This window comes from Aythya ferina (assembly GCF_964211825.1).
Source record: "Aythya ferina genome assembly, chromosome: 3".
In the NCBI taxonomy this organism is placed as follows: Eukaryota; Metazoa; Chordata; class Aves; order Anseriformes; family Anatidae; genus Aythya; species Aythya ferina.
Genome location: NC_140298.1, coordinates 92,157,123 through 92,174,302, shown reverse-complemented (window position 1 = coordinate 92,174,302; position 17,180 = coordinate 92,157,123). Strand labels below are relative to the sequence as shown.

The 17,180-nt window shown below is 37.0% G+C and overlaps 1 protein-coding gene across 2 annotated transcripts in view; it reads right to left on the bottom strand.

Annotated features, from left to right (window-relative positions):
• LGSN (lengsin, lens protein with glutamine synthetase domain) overlaps window positions 1-16,907 on the bottom strand; it is a gene marked incomplete at both ends in the record, with an annotated part of 44,154 nt that extends 27,247 nt beyond the window's left edge. The window contains one exon of one of the 2 annotated variants that reach the window (XM_084515725.1): window positions 16,754-16,907. Of the gene's footprint in view, window positions 1-9,676; window positions 9,802-16,753 lie in introns of those variants that run through there. The other variant, XM_084515726.1, reaches the window with a different exon arrangement.
• Window positions 16,908-17,180: the final 273 nt, after the last annotated feature.

The window sequence follows — 17,180 nt, the reverse complement described above, 5'->3', positions numbered from 1 at the left end:
ATTAAAATTTGATCCCAGCTTTATTAGCCTAGTTATCTAGACCTTTTGATGTGTTTGTGCTATTGTACCATAACTCCACTATTCTTTATTTTTATTTCCTCAGTAAATTTGTCCACTGTGAAAATAAATTCTCTTTTTCTTGTATTCATACATGTAGGTGCCTACTCCCTTTTCCCCAATACATTATTTATGTTGTTCAGGCAGAAAGGAGCATACGTATATGTTTCATTTGTTCAGTAAAGTATTCACCTAAGGTACAGTATATGGTTTCGATGCAACTAGTGTCTGAATATCCATTCAGTATAGTGGTCTCTCTATACCAATTCCCCTACCAATCAGGCCAACAGCTGCTGTTGCAAAAGGAAAAAGTGATAAAGGAGCTTAATCTTCCTTGTCAGAATTGTTCCACTTGATGCAAACTGATTACAAATTCATTGGGTCAAATAAAGGACATATAATTTTAATTCTATATATCATTAGTGAGGGACTCTGCTAGACAAATGAAGCACCTCGTTAAATCTCTGTCACAGTAAAAATTATATATTTTACATAGAAGTTGTTTTTCTATATAACTTTTGTGCCAGGCAGATTTTGTTTAGATGGTGTAGGGTCCCTTCCCTTTAAATGATATTCTTTCAGTCCATGGGGATTACACTGATCTCAGTCACACCAGTAGAAAGCCAGTAATATTTTTAGGATTTCAGTGAAATTATTAGGATGACATTAAGAACTATACCACAGACCAAATTGTTTAGAATTTTAAATGGTTATATGAAAAACATAAATAGTTTTCAAATGTTTTCCTAATTAGGAGCAAGAAATCTAAACCAACCACAAGAATACAAGGGTAAAGTGATCACAGCTATAAAAATGTAAATTTATGAGTTTAACCAAAAGTAACCTTTGAAATCTATTTTTTTCCAGGAATCACTGAAATTAAAAAAATAAAAATAAAAATTAAAAAAAATGCTCCTTATCTGCTCATTAAGAATGAAAAGTATTAAGCAATTGTCATGTTTTCCTGAATTCCCATAGGGAATAATGTAAAAACATCTTATTAACAACACTCAAGAATATTATAGCAAATGTCATAACAGCTTTTGTCTATTCTTGGAGCACCAATACACTCCATGTACAATTTAAGAACAATTTAATTTTCAATTAAGACAATTAAGACAGTTTAAAAACATTTTTCATTTTAAAAACATCTTTGTCTTACATTTTCAAGGAAGACTTGAAAACAAACCAATGCATAAAGAAATAACCTCTTTATGAGTCTGGTGTTTTGGTGGGTGTTTGTTTTGATTTTTCTCTTTTTAAAACTCTGTGCTAGGGGTTTAGTAAGTAAACCAGCCTTAGTAAGTAAATAAGAGTTTACATGCTGTATATGAAATCACTTATGACTTCACTTATGACTTTTATTATATGGTGTCCAGATTCAGATGTGCCCAGGTTGTCGCTGATATTAATGGGTCTGCCTCAGTGGTTTCAATAGCTCTACTGACATGTTTTAGTCCACTCTTGCATAGTCCACTCTAACTTAGTGCACTATTGCTTTAACTCCTTTGCTACCCACAAACCTGTGTTTCCCTTCAAGAGAAGCAAGGTCAAATACAGGATGATATATACCCACACCCACTTCTTGTCCTGGCACAGAGTCAGGACACAGCTAAGAGCATAACCCAGCAACCAGGACTATGAGTGGTCTTCAGAACATTCTTGTCCCCCTACTAGATATGTGACAAAAAAGAAGCATTTTTAGACTGTTTTAGAAAGAAGGTGAAATAATAATCCATGTAAAAATATGGTTAGGTAGAAGAGAGGGAAAAAATAAAACTGTACTGAATTGGGCATTATACTCTTCAACTGTAAGTGAAGTTTTGTATTCCAGACCAATCAAAGTGACAGAGACAGAGAAGAAAACATGTTTTATCTTATAAATGGGATGAATTCCTTCTCATGGATGTTATAGTCTGGCAAACCAGCCATCTCTGTTCTACCATGGTCAGCTGGAACCATATAAATCCTGTCCCCAGTGATCTGAATATTGTGTTTTTTTTTATCCTTCATATTTCTATAAAGACACTGTCAAAAGACCCAAAGAGTATCGCAATAATGTTGTACTTTTAATATAAATCTTCTCAGATTAAGAGGATTTTTACCACATGAAGCAATATTTGTTCCTATACATGTTAAAAATTCTCATGCTCTTAGATATGGGAATAAACAGTAACTTTTGTGTTTTCAAGGCTGAACTCAGGGAATTAACTGTTAGTTTTTGATAGTTTCAGTGAAGGTTGTATGACTAAAACATTATTCAGCTCTCTGCAATCACCACACATAAGCCTGGGGAAAGAAGGAAATAGAGGATGAGTGGAAAAAATATATGGCTTTCTAGTTAATTGAAATGTTCATTCGCAGTCAAAACATTTATCTTTTATGATTCATAACTATGCTTGGGATTTTTTTTCCTTAATTAGAAATACTTACCATAATTTAAAAAATGTATTCCAAAAAATCACCCTCAGTGATATAGGCATTCAGCCTTACCCAAACCACTATTTTTGAATGAACTTTCCTAGTTGCACTGAAAATTATGAAGAGTTATATAGCTCATTTACACAAACTAAAATACAAGGTCACTATGACTTGTAAGACACTATTTCAAACAATGTTGCTTAAATCAGATCCATAGTTTCCATGCTAATTATCCCCAAATGTCCTAAGAAATAGAGCATCTGAAAGTAGGTCTTCTTAATGTGTTGCTTCAAGGTAGGTACCTAATCTCTGTTTGCATTTACAGAACTTTAAAATTCCTTTTCCTATTACAGGAAAAAAAAAAATATTTAAAACACCTTTCAGACCATGTTCAGCTATAGCTGAGACTGAATACCTAAAAATACACCAATTAAAAAAAAAAAAAAATGTAAATTGTTACAAACCTAATAAACACTCTCAAAATCTGAGTAGATTCCATTGGTGCAGATAACAGATTCAGCATGATGATTGGGCTAAGACTGCAACAAATGCAAGTACAGAAAGAGCATGGGTAAGGAGGATACATGGCAGGTCCTAATCCAGTAGGCTTTCTCTGAGTTATTTCCCCTCGCTTCTTCTCATGAGCCAGAGTGTCTGTTAAATTCTGCTCTCTCCTCTTCCAGCAGTATTTGAAAAGTTTCTCAGGTAACAGATGAATCTGACTGAATCCAGAAGAGCTGCATACAGCTAAACCTAAGAAATTTTTATTAAAAATATTGTCTGTATTTTATATTCCTTAAGAACTTGTAATAGTTCAAAACTTACCTATGCAAAGCCCAAAATAGAAGCAAATCCTGTAGGAATGAGACCTTTTCAGTCATTCCATTGATATTTTATGTGGAATGGCCCTGCAGATAATTATGCTTAGGGAATAAAGGAAGAGAATACTAAATTTCCAACCTCCTGATCTCAAGTGGTAAATTAATAATGTTGTATGTATGGAAAATGGTTGTCATGTTCTCTATTTACATTAGGTGGCACCATTCTCGCAGATTTATGGTTTATCTCAAAAAGCTGTAAAACAATCATTCTGAATTCAAGTGAAATACCACCCTTCATATGGCAGGTACTTGACTTGCATCTTACATTATTTAGGCAAGCAAAATTACTTAGTTTCAGTGTAAAAGAAATCTTCAGTTCTGAAGAAATGCTGCAAGACATAGCTAGCAGGAAAATAGAACAGCCAAGGGATTTACTGGTAAACCTTGCTCTTTAATAGGCTTATTATTAAACCTGCATTGCATTTCCCATCTCTAAACAAGTTCTGTTCCCAGAAAAGTGAGAGCTAAAACCCACTTATGGTTCAACTATTTAGCTGAATTATAATAATTTGCCAGGACTCACATTCTTCGGGTATTAATGGGGGAATTTCTCAAAAAAGTTGACTGAGACTGACAATATCGTTTTGTAACGTATTTCACCATGTGGTTCACCTAATATTAAAGTGAAGTCAGAACTTCTAAAATGCTTTTACAAAAGAAATGAGGGAGAGGGTAAGTTGACACAGCAATCAACTTCATTTTCAATTCAGATCAGCCTCTTCTCAAAATACAACCGGCGAGGTGTTGACTTAGGAATGGTTATCCAGCATCTTTAGGTGGTACCTCAAAACCAAGGGTAGCAAAGTAACAAAGTTTCCTGCTTGTGAAGAAAAATTTATATATACATCAGCCCCTTTCTGCCAAATGCTTTCACTCTGATGTACTTCAATACCTTGACAACAGTGTTCCATGTGGCTGTATTCCTGTTCCCATGCTGTCACTCTGCCATCACAGTTGAAAATCTCAATAGAAAGAAATTCTTATAGGACTCATGACACTAGGGTTCCTGGTCTTGGCATGAACTGTTGGAAGAGAAGTACTTGAAAGTTTTAGGCTTCGTTTTGCCAAATTTGGAAAAAAAACATACATAGTCAAATAGATAGGAACAGATGGATGGGAACTGTCTAAACGTTTCAAGAACTCAGAGATGTGGCTTTCTATTCCATTGCTCTGTCTATAGTTTAACACCCTCATAGCTCATGTAATCAGTTTCAGTAACCTCTTTTTCATTACCTAAGGAGCCATAGTCAAATTTGTAGAAGCAAATAGATGCTATTTGAAATTTACAATACACATTTTACTGCTCTGTTTGTTGCTGATTCTTTGATATCAAATTTTCCCTCAGTACAAGTTCATGTCATTTGTACTTACAGAGACAGGTGACCAAAACTGTCTGTGACTTAACTAGGAATCAATTTTTTAAATCTTCAGGGAACCCAATATACAACTTTAGGTACCAGTCAAAAACAGCCTCTGAGTCCTACTACAACTAGTGACAATGGGAGGGGTTTTAATAAACCTTAAGCAATTCTAAATGTCTTTCCACACCATTTATGTACAGACAAAAAAGCAATGATAAATTGAAATTATAACTGAGTAGGTGATTTAGGTAAAAAGCTGTTAAGGTGTGGAAGGCCTTAAATACCAGCCTTAACTATGTTTTGGGATGACATCATGCAATGGCCATGCAATTATTATTAAAAGCATAATAGTATTATTATTAAACGCATCGAGTCCCTGGTGAGACTGGACTGATTGCAAAAGACACTATTTTTATTTTCTTGCTAATATTACTAATTCATATCTAAATTAATGATGATTGATCTATTCATTATAAAAACATTATATATCAAATGACAGCAAGAAAATTTAGAAAATATTGCAGAGGATCTTAGTACACTTTTTCTATTACTCTCAAGGAAACCACATTGATATCAGTGTTAAAATTGTCAACAAACTGCAGTTGAATCTTACTAAAAATACTTCTAGACAGTGAGGGCTACAAGTTCATTCTTAAAATGTGTTTCTGAATTCCTTCTGATTGTCTGTATGTATGTTTATGGGCCAGATGTAATGGGACTTTTAACACCTAAAAAGTCAATTGAGAGTGGACACACACAGGTGCCTAATACATGGTGTTTATAAAGTTACAAGTAATCTGTATATGTTTTCAATAAACCAAGCCACAGTACTCCTGGAAATAAAATTTATACATAGGTATATGTATATCTTACACACTTACCTAGGTAATAGTACCATCTGTAAAGGAAAAGAATCAGAGGCTTTTTGTGTAGTTTATGGTTACTGGAACTTTATCTATAACTATAGAAAAAGAGACATGCATGTATATGTGTGTGTGTGTATATATATGTATATATATATATGAGTTAAAAGTAACTAATATATACAGTAACATATATTGCAGCAGAGAATATAGTTTATCATCTTGCTGCAATTTTGCACATTTACCTGAGTCTGGTAATATCAGTGGATTAGACAAGTGTCATTTATTGTTTGTCATATTAGAACCAAACACCCTTGAGGCTGAATCACAGAATTATATTATCTATATTTGGAAAGGAACTGACTAGAGGAAAGCTAAGTTTGCTTCCTCTGATGTCCTGTAATAAGTATACTTACATCTGTATCAGATAAAGTACAAATCTACTTTATCTGTTGAAATACCACTGGGTCAAGGGTGCATGAAGATTAATATATTCTCAGTACTGTAGTTTTAATCAAATTTGTAAAGATGTTTCATACCCTTGTAGACTACAGGTATGGAAACATCTATGAGTAAAACAGATGAATGGACTGAAAGCATACCATGAAATCATTTTGGGATGGCCCATTTTGGCCACACTTCCTTGCCCCTAGTGGATTATTACAATTTTTCCCTCCACCAGAAAGCTTGCCGTAGGTTTGGTACATGCCCACATGCCAGTTGGCATTCCACTGAGCAATACCTGGGCACGTTCAGTGTTTAGTAGAGGCCAGGAACCATTCCTAACAAGTGGCTTATATAAGTCAACCCCATTTTGAAAGGTATGAGAGATCAGACAAAAGGGCATGAGTCTTGTTGTTTCATTTAACCTGACTACCCAAGAGCTGGTCTTGGCGATATTCATGTCCTGGTTATAAGGATGACAGCACAATCAGAGGTGAAGGAGATAGAAATTATATGGTACATAGGAAGCTATGGAATATATGGCCCTTACGATCTGTAACATAAGCCTTTGAAATAATTCAGCTGCCAGATCATTTTCTGCAACTCCAATAAGCACTGCAAAGGACTTGCCCCTCTGCACCATAGTCTGGGGGTCATTACTTAACACACCTAGACCTTCTGCAAACTTTCTTAATGTGTTGAAAAAAATGGCATAAATTGGTCATAAAGAGACTGTAAAGATGTAATTTATTATTTTGGCCTTTTCAGGCCTATTCACACCTAACATGCTTCCGCTTTCCCCAAGCTTATTAGTTGCAGTATCATAAGCAGACCCTTCCCTCCCATACCCCATCCAAATGTTCAAACTTTCACTCACAAAAAAACTCCATCTAGCCTTTAGATGTTTTTAATAATAACTGTAGACACCTGCTTGTGTTTTCAGCAAGTATCTGACTGCCCTTCTAAACAGGAGTTGGAGAGGGTATAAGGAAAGTTTTCCAATCTGTTTAAATAAACAAGTATCAAAAGCCTTTGTTTTTTCCCTACTACTTAGAAGTGTAATTTAGTTTTTGTTTTTTTTTTTTTTCCCTGGGATTCATGTGGCAGGTTGATCTAGTTGAGTGTAAGGACAGGGCACTAAGTGTAGGAGTCCAAGGTAAAAGTCATTGCAAAAACAGCTAAAAGGAACCTGACCTTGTTATAATGAGACAGTGGTTGTACTGCTGCCAGAAACAGAATTAACACAAAGAGTAGAACAGGTGTTTAAGCACCTGATTAGTGTGATGACTGTTTGCTGTGACCGTTCACCTCCTGAGATACAGGAGAGAGAGAAGAAACTTCTGCTTGAGAGGGACAGCTGCTCCCAACTCTAGACAGGTTTGATCTCATGAAAATCCATGTTCCAGGAGTACCTCACCACACACTGCCCCAGGATCTTCAGATTCAAGAAGATACCTACTGGGAGAGCTATGGAGTGTGAACATCGCCTCCTTATCGGTTCCAGGAAAGAAAAGGGCAAAATGAGCACCAATGACACCATGTATGAGCCCTGGGCTGTACTGGGCAACCTGCCGTAGGTGTCCCTGCTTGAGCATGGGTGTTGGACCAGAGGGTCTCCAGAGGTCCAACATCAACCATTCTGTGACTATTTTTTGAGTTCCCCCAAAGTCATTGACTGAAGAACACCGACTCTGTAGGGAAATCACACATACCATATCTGGTCAGCTAAGGCAACTATAAGAAGCCTAACATACCAGCTTTCTCACAACTTTCCTGAATCTGTATGAATTGCAATTGACATAATTAGTAAGCCTTTGAAAAAAAAAAAAAAAAAAAAAAAAAAAAAAAAAAAAAGTGGGGGGGGAGGTTTTTCATAAAGTGGAAGGCTTATTCTTGACATGAGTGCTATTCCTCTGCTAAACAAAATCCCCGCTTCAAAGCAGGGTGGTGCTGGAGTGTTTCAAAGGCCTCAAAGTATTAACATGAGCAAAATGGCACTTTGTTCCTGGGTTCATTTGTTGAAGGGGCTGAACGATTTGGCTGAAATATTATGGAATTCAGCCAGGGGCACAGGCAGGGTAGGAAAAGTTTTGGCTTAAACTCAGCATTTCAGAAAAGGTGGAAACAACTAAAAACACTATTGCATAATGGGAATGGTAGCTGTCTTCAATGGTGCCTTCAGTGGTGCATAATAAGTGGTGCTGCTAACACCACATGTAACAGAGTTCTGACCTGCTTTTTTAATTTCCATTACTGCAGCAGGGGAAGGTTTTTTTTTTAATACAAATACTGGAATACATTAAAAAGTCATTAATGACCCATCCTATATAACATTCATTTCTCCTCAACTTGGCATGCCGTTTTAATTAGGGGCTTGAAAAATGAAAAAGAAATAAACACGGTCTGAAGATATTCCTAGCATTATTCTCTCTCTGACATCTCCAATGCAGACCACAGCCTTCCCAACCTGTGAGAGACAAAGAGACATGTGGAAAGTGAGAGATGTGTATCCTGTGTGCCAGCTAATGTTAACAAGATGTACATGCCACTGTGACTCAGCAACAACAAACCTGTAATTTCCTGCAGGCTTCAGGCATTTGACATCAGAATGACTCAGCAACCACACAGAGAGCTGAAGAGTTCTTTGCACAATTGCACCAGAGCATCTTTAAAATAATTTTGCAGAAATAACTGTAGTTTTCAAGGTCTCCCTATTCTTATATTTAGTTATTGCAGTAACCTTCTTGTGATTGTTTCAAAAATTAGTTACTATCACATGGGGCTGGTTGTGGCTCCACTACTCTTACAAAACAATATTGCATATTGTTCTTCAATAAATTCTTATCATACCTTATTTTCCACCAAATCTTTGATATTTGGGAATGGAGGCAGCAGGAACACAGAGCCCACAAAGGAGCTGTGCCTGCATTTTATTAGATTTTGTTTATCTACTGCTGCTTTAAGAACCACTTTCTCTCAATTTTATTTCTCAGAACTTTTTGGCAGCCCACTGAAAAAAAAATAAATAAATAAACATAAATATTCTAAGGTAGGAGTTGTCACTGAATACTGGTGAAAGGGAGCTGAGTGACATCCTACAGGCTGGGGGAAATTTTAATGCTTAAGAATGAGAAGCAAATCATACTCCTGCCAGAGAACAGCCCACCTTCAACACCTGAACAACCCCACAGTTCGTAGCATAACCACACAGTGAGCTCAAGACCTCTAGCTCTGAGTGAAAAGTAGGAATTTAAAACATGCTGAAATGGACAAGATCCCTTCACCCATGCTTACAAAGGTGGCCGCAACTACTCATCCTCAGTCAAGAAGTCCCAAGTGGAATACAAAAGCACTCCACGGGTGAACCACGGTGTTTGTAACTCTTCTTCATGAAGGCATCTAAGCACTAGCATATGGACTCCCACAAATAAAACAGGCTCATATTGCGCAAAAGTCAGCTCTGACGAGTTTTGACATCAGGTATTTAAAAAATAACTGAGGACTCAAATTTGATAATGGAGATTCTTACAGTGTCATGTAGCAGTTGTTGTTCCAGTCATCTTGTATAACAGAGAGCTAAGGAATTGACTCAAAAATTAATATGCAAAAAGAATATTACCCAGGTTGCAAGGTATTTGCTGACATTTACTTTTTTAGGTGCTGCTACCCCTGTGCAGGCTCTGCTTGTGCTGCTGGCAAAAGAGATTCTGGACAGCTTCAAATCAGATGTTGGAGAGTCACTTTAGCTGTTGCTCTCTCAGCCACTTGATTTCCTTTACCCTGCTCAAGTTAAAGAAAACAAGTGAGTGCTTAAACATATTAGCTTGGCACAACAATACCTTAACACAGGCACACAGCTGGTGTGTGACCATACGGCGGGGAATGCAAGCTAGGAACTTAGGTCAGACACTAGGAGTTAAGAAACATCAGATAAATTACTTCCTGGCAACTTTAATTCTGTTCCCTTGTGCAATTACATTTCAATGCAGTCTTTAATTATGTAATCACATCCTATTCTTCCTCTTTTTGCCTCTTATTTTTAATGAAGAAACTGGATTCCCTTGGTAGCTAAATTAAGATTTCAGAAGCAACTCTAGATATAGTGATTCCTAGTTTTCAAATGCTTGACCTGCATTCTAATTTATATTTTTTGGCATAGTTTTTTTCATATGTAAGTTTAAATGGAATGATAACATCAAAGTAAGGTGAATTTAGAGTGTCTTTTACCCCAGCTTTGCAAGTGGCTGATGTAGATGGTCTTTATTTTTCATGCACCACAAGCTTCAAACCCACACACGTTGCCTTGTGAAAAGTTTCATTGTTTGGTTGGCTTGTTTCTAGAAGAAAAATGTTTCTACTAAATGTTGAAATGTAATCATATATCATGGGAGATGTCACATTCTCTCTGAAAATCTTGAAAGAAAAAAAAAGACAAGTAATTGATCTGCAATTCTCACAAGGTAGCATTCCAAATTTACACACACACACACATATACATATATATAAACATAAAAGTTTGGAGTTGAAAATTTATGAGGTCAGGTTCAGACTTCTTGCATTCATTTTTTCACCAAAAAGTCAATATTTTCTTTCAGGGAAGAAAGTCAGCTCTCGTAGTTACTCTGCTTCCAAGTGGTAGCTAGCACTGTTTGAAAATGTTACCAGGCAATGGTAGGACAGCAGAGAACAAATTAAACAAAATTCTTTCCTCAATGTACTTCAACTTGCATTTGAAATTGAAGGGAAGAAACTGTTTCTAGTTTTGTTTACTTAACCTACTTCAGTTCTTTTGTTTGTAGTTATAATGAAGTTCTAGAGGTATTGATGAACCACTCAAAGAACACTGTGTTTTTGTCCAGGCCAGTCAGTGGGTCCAAAGATTGAAAACAAAATGTTACATTTTCTTCTTGGTAATTTAAGAAGCTTTGATATTGCTGTTTCTGCTTAATGCCTGTTTAAAAGCATCTTTTTCCAACCACCACTGACCAGACCTGAAAGCTTTTTGTATTGTTCTGAAGGAGTTTATTCATTCTGGTTTAATCTATTGTGAGCTAATGTGATCTGGATGTCAGATTTGCTCTTCATTCAACTAAGTGACTCATGGCCACTTCTACTCCAGTTTCTCCGCATCTTCAGCCTGTTTTTCCAGGTTCACCTGGAGTTTGGGCTAGGCTGCCTTCAGGCAGATGTTCTTCATTTTGGCTTCTCTTTTCAGTCTTGTAACTGAGGCTAAAGTGTGAACATAAAAGAAACCAAATATCCCAGGAATGTGATGAAAAAATATGAAACTTTTCTAGACGTCATTAACCTGTGAACCTATTTAATCAGTCAAGGAGATTCCACACTACCATGGAACATGGGAAATATTTGAGATTTATAAAGTTTTATTATTATACAAACTTTTGGCTGATGGGCTTTTGTATTAAATTCTTTTATGAATCTTTAGGAGAACAGATTGTCACTGTACAGCCCTGAGATTTTGTTATGGCTTGCACCAGACGTCCTGTGCCTGAAGCTAATAAATAGCTGTGATATCAAAATTTAAAAGGCAATACTGTGCATTCCTATGGGACTCCTCCTTTTCAAAAGCCTTTCACACTAATGAAATGACTTTACTCTACTAAAAAACAGGAGTTTTATCAGATCTGGCTTGATTCAGATTGCCTGTCCTATCTTGTTGTATTACTGTAGAGGACATGGAATCCATCACACAGAAAAATTACTTAAAAATAATCTGCTCAAGAAATAACAATTACTAATTGCTTTTGTTTATCTGAATTAAATTTTCTACTGTTCACAGAATACGGCTCTTTTGGAGAACCCCTGTTGCTTCGTGGAAACATTTTTTGGGAAAAGCATTCTCTTTTTATGGTGTTGCTACCAGGGATTTTTTTTATTCTGCCTCTCATTTTTATTATTATGAAAATTAACTCTTGTATGAAAACAGGATTTTTGTTCTTTGAGATTTATTCATAAGAACACCACTTTTTAGCATTCATTTAGCACTTTTCATTTTTGAAAAAGCAACAAAACATCTGTTAGTTACTATTTGCTATCTACCATAATACTAGAGCATAAATGATGTCTTACCATTCTTTTTCCAAAGAATGTTCTCCTTTTTACCTCCAAACTCATAGAATTATATGTGACATTGCAGTAGACCATCATAAACATACTATTTTCACACACATTTATGATAATTTTACATTGGAGATAAATGAATTGCAGGAGCAGAACTTTCACATAACTGTTTTTAATGGAAATAAGGAAAAAACAGCACAGCACATAAACTTACTGACTTTTGCTGGTTTCAGACTGCTGTTCCTTCCTAATGTCATGTGGAAGTGAATCAGGCATGTATGAATATGGATACCATTTGCAGAAAATACTATGAAAAATAATTTTTCCTAGCATTTAAAAAACTTTAATAAAATGTTCTAATTTTGTAGCAAAAGTTGGTGCAACTTCTGCTAGAAATTAATTTTCTGCATGTATAAAACATACAGTTAGTTTTTAGTGAACAAGGCAACATTATGAAAATACCTTCATCTGTGATGTTTTTGTGTTTAATGAAGTTTCAGACACTTAAAATTAATTTACAGAGGTATAATACTGCAATCAAAACTACTGCCACTTTAATTTTCACTTTCTCATTAAAAAGGTCTTGTATCCACAGTTTAATTTTCAAGTCCAGTCTATTGTTTTTATGAATACAGACTATACTATGGAGGCTGTACAAGCCATATCATGTGTACATATAATGATTCCTGTCATTTAATACAGGCATAATAATTTCTATTTAATCATATGGAAAAATATTTAAGTAGTTATTGGTGCTGGAAATCCATATAAATCCCTGGATTACACATCATAATATAAATTCTTCTTTATATTTCTCAGTACATCCTCTTATATATAAAACAAATATTTCACCATCCATGTTCTTTCCTTTTTCTTTACTAAAGCATTTCCATTTGAAGAAAGGTTTCCACATGACTTAGAGGATCTTTGGGATTTTTCAAATAATTTATCAAAATCTTGCAAAACTCCGTGTGTACAATCTAGTTCCAGTGGTATCAAGGATGATCTTTGGTTAGTTCTTCCTTCCCTGAAATATTTCTGTATGGTTGAAAGTTTTAAATTCCTTTAAATCAAGTTTATCTGCCTATCAGTTTTTCTTGTTAGTTTTGAAGCACAGAAGATGACTGAAGTGTTTGACAGATAAACTGTACTTTTTCATAGAAGGAAGGGTGGAAGGAAACTTAGTTCAAAATTAACACAAACATTTCCAAGTACTGAAAAGTCTGGTTCTGATTTTTTATTTTTTGCCATAATGTAAATTAAGCTTATAGGTCTATCTTTGGCCAGTGTGCCTTCTCTAGAGAGTCTTTTCTGCTGTCACGTTTGCAAAGGCTATTTGTCTACCATATTTACAATTCATGGTCAAGTCCCCAAGTGGTGCTTTCTGGCTGTTTTTGAGCTAGGGGACACATTTCAGCAACCAAGTCTGAAAGCACACATTGATCCTATCTAGATCTCTAACAAGCAGAGACCTGAAAAAGTCTCACCTCCCCCGGCCTCCACTTGAAGGCAACCTGGGCCAGAACATTGTCCCTACAGACACCAGCAGGGCCTCAGCCTGGGCTGTAGGTCCATCCAGGGACAGCTCCTGCCACCGTAACTAAACATAGCTGAAGCCTATGCACATATCTCAACATTGCATTTTGTTAAGATGTTTTATGGAAAACACAGTTTCTGGGTGTTCCATAGAAACATTATTTCTTGATGAAGAGAACTGAAACATGGTAATTCACTTAACCATGACTGTAAAATTGTTCTTTGCTGCATAATGAACTGTAGCAACTGCTTCAGAAGCCTTGTTAGTTAGAAGCTGTCATCCCCCGTTTTCTCTTGTGAAGCTTCCTGACCAGACTATATTTCCCATGATATACTGGAGATATCCCTTACTAGGGTGAAGGAGCAGCGTTTCTTTATCAGGCCACAGGTTTCATCTGATGACTTCTGTTTGAATTTTCCTCTCTTATTAGGCCACTTTCCTACGGTGGAGAACTGGGGCATCCACGGCTGAAATTCTTTCAGTTTAAAAAGATCTCATGGCACTCTCTATACACAGACATTTCTATGCTTCTTTGGCATCAGCCTTCAGGCACTGAGTTGCATCTCTCTGTACTCTCTCTATGGTAAATGCAAGCTTCAGCTGAGAATCCTACTAGCTCCAGAGCATCAGACTGCTGCCTCACCCCAGAGATTTGAAATAAAATAGAAAGCACTCAGTGCATTTTCTCTTGTGCTTTCTGCCACATTGTGCAGCTCAGCCACCCATCTGGGCGTCCTAGATCCACCAACAGATAACTTGCACCCAGTTCCCCTTTAATGAGTTCAGGTCACAGCAGTCACCGAAAACCAGCAGAATATTTTAACCTGAAGTTGAGGTCTGAAGATATAGAGTGCCAGTGATTGGCAGAGCCAACAACTCTTTACCACTTAAGAGAATTAACAGACAGAATGGTATTAAATTCAACTCCTTTCACTGTTTAGTCAAACTAATACTTAATTCATTAATATCCACTTATCTTCTTGATGGGTGACTAGCACCCATGGTTGAAGTGCCACAAATGGTGATGAGACAGACTGAAATATAAGGTCTGAATAGGTCTGTCTCGTGTTGTTTTCAACTACGCTGCTACTCTTTGCTTAATCACATCAATAGCTTATCCACGGCCTCATGTCTTCCTCCCCAGCACCCTCCCAGCACCTGTCTGCGCAGGCTAACATTTGCAGTCTGAGGTAGGCTAGAAGGTTTACTATTTCATCTATGATATTGGAATCTGTGCTACTCTAGAAAAGCCAGTCACAGCTTCATCACTCCTTACTTCTGAGTATACACTACTTTTGATCTATAAAAGCCTTGGAAGGTTCTTGAGAACTGGAGCTGCTGGCAAGGCGAGTAAGTGGCAGCCACTCCCCGCCCCCTCTAAGAATTCACATTCTGCAAGGGGGATTTTCCTCTCATTTAAGGCTGAAAACATTCCTGAGAGGAACAGTTTGTCCTCAAGTTGGCATAATGTTGCACTAAACATTTGCCACTTACTGTTCTGCAAGCTGTTAAGCTTCCTGTGAAAGCAGTAAGATACCACAGAAGCACTCTTTTGTAAACAGAGTCCTACATCATTTTATTAAAGTACTGTGGCAATACTTATCTGGGAACAAAACAAGGGGAAGTTGCATCAGTATGTGGGCTGCAAATGGGGCAAGGGGAACTATTAACCTAAATTAACACAGAAAAACAGATGACATTCAACCAGGAACCCTTCTTTTTACAAGGAACAGCATACAGAAAGAAATTCAAAGCATAGAATATAGGATAAGCAGACAGAGAGGAAGGGGGTAATTTGGGAGCAGTCAAGACACAAAAATATGATAGAAAATAAAGAGTAGAAGAAAAGCAATGAAAAGTTTCAATAAGCTTTGTAACAGACATCAAAATGAAGGAGAAATGCACTTCTTACAAAGACTCTGGACAGACATTCCATGTGAGCAGGTAGTCCCTTCTCTTCTCACAGTACAAGGTCACCAGCACCATACTGGGCAACCTGGACTCCTTGCGTGGCTAAGGTCATTGGTATCTCCTTACTCACTGAACTGTAGAGCTTATTTTCAGTCTTGAATCAGGACCCTATTTACTATGCACTTTACAAGCCCCCTACTGTTAATAACCTAATTACAACACAAGAATTAACAGATACACACAGAGGAACACCACTCAGTGGATCTAGGTGGTCCTTTCCAGCCTAACATCCCCTTGTAAATGGGAAAGCACCTTGAAACATCCTTGTTGACCATGACAGGCTGTGATTAAAGAACATCTGCACCCACTCTAGTTGCTGATACAGTATTTATGGGTTACTGATTTTCTAAATAGATCCCAGGAAATGTAGGAGAATGAGTCCCATACTTGTATATATCTTTAAAAAAAAAGAAAAAAAAAAAAAAAAGGCTGAACCTGCTCAAGAGGTGGCAAGTAAGTAATGTGCTGGAATAAACTGGTCAAAACACTATGCCTCTTTACTGAAAATTAATTAAACATGCCTAGAACTTCTCTGAACCTTCTGATACTCAAACTGGCTAGACCAGAATGGCCTGTGTCTGCACTAATGACAACTCTTTCTATCCAAAGCACAGTTGTTGCTTCCAAACTGCCTCGAGGGAATTGCCTCTTCTGCACAAACCCCTAAGAAGTGCCCAAGAACTGCTTGGAGAAGTCTGAGCTGATCCAGCATGAACCAAGGACTAGGTTAATGATCTAGCAGTACAGATGGCTGAGTTTCATTACTCTAGAAGATTTAGCAACAGACACCACCTGTGGCACTAACCTGATAGAACTCAAGAATTAACAAAATGAGAAGACAGTGCTTTCAAGAACTTACTGCAAAAGCACATTAATTGATCTGCAGAGCTGTATGTATCAGCAGCAGAAAACAGTTTGATGTTTCAGAAAGGAAACTCCTGAGAAGGAGCTGTTGTTCAGCAGAGTGCTGCTTGGAAGGGCAAACTCAGATCCGTGAGCATGGAAACTATTTTCTTTTGTCTGCTCCTATTGCAAAGCAATGGGTTTGCTGAGTGCTGAGGGGAAAGGCCGAGGAGGGAGACAAGGGCATCCCTATTTACAAACAGACAAAATTGCACAAGAAGTGCCTGGACTTACATAAGCAGTTTGTCCTTCTGGTGCAAACAATCCAGCTAGACCACAAATATCAGATGAGTGCTCAGGTGAAAAGCAGTTACAAGTCATTGTTCTGAGAAAATGCTCTGAAAGGGAGAGCCCAAGGCCATGACATCACCCACAGACATCTGCAAACCAAGCCTGGATGCTGGTGAGTCACATCATACATAAAGCAGCTGCATTTGAGAAGCCCTTCACGACCAAGGCCAATAAAGTTTATTGTTGTTAATTTACAATTAACTCAGATTAAATTGACGTAATTGGGAGAATCTGACTCATAGACTTTTTATACGTTTATTTTTAAAACCTTATCTATTAAATAAATACATTTTCTGTTTCCAAAATGACATAATTCGTCATTACCTGTGTTTAAAAGAACCAATGCTGCTTTTCACACAGTAAAGGAGTC